This window comes from Atta colombica, unplaced genomic scaffold (assembly GCF_001594045.1).
Source record: "Atta colombica isolate Treedump-2 unplaced genomic scaffold, Acol1.0 scaffold1, whole genome shotgun sequence".
Classification (NCBI taxonomy): Eukaryota; Metazoa; Arthropoda; class Insecta; order Hymenoptera; family Formicidae; genus Atta; species Atta colombica.
Window position 1 is genome coordinate 3270155 of NW_017259183.1, and position 349 is coordinate 3270503.

Here is a 349-nt window from a genome sequence, read left to right on the forward strand (position 1 = left end):
TAATTAATGTAAATAATTAAAGTTTGCAACATACATATCTAATAACTGATAATATGAATATCTTATACGTCATTGAATACTTGACAGACTGCAAACAGCTATAGTTAGTAAAAATAATTTAAATAATCTAAATCTGCGGAAACGGTAATCTTGCCACTAAGAGAAAGCGAAACATCATTTAAATTACTTAAGAAATTATACAAATATCGAGATTGCTTTTACTTCTTGAATTATAGTATTTCTTTAACATATTTTAATAATTTTTATTGAATCCTATGATAGATTTATGTTTTGAAGAATACATTTAAGTAATTTAATATAAAATAATTTTTAGTTTTATATATATATA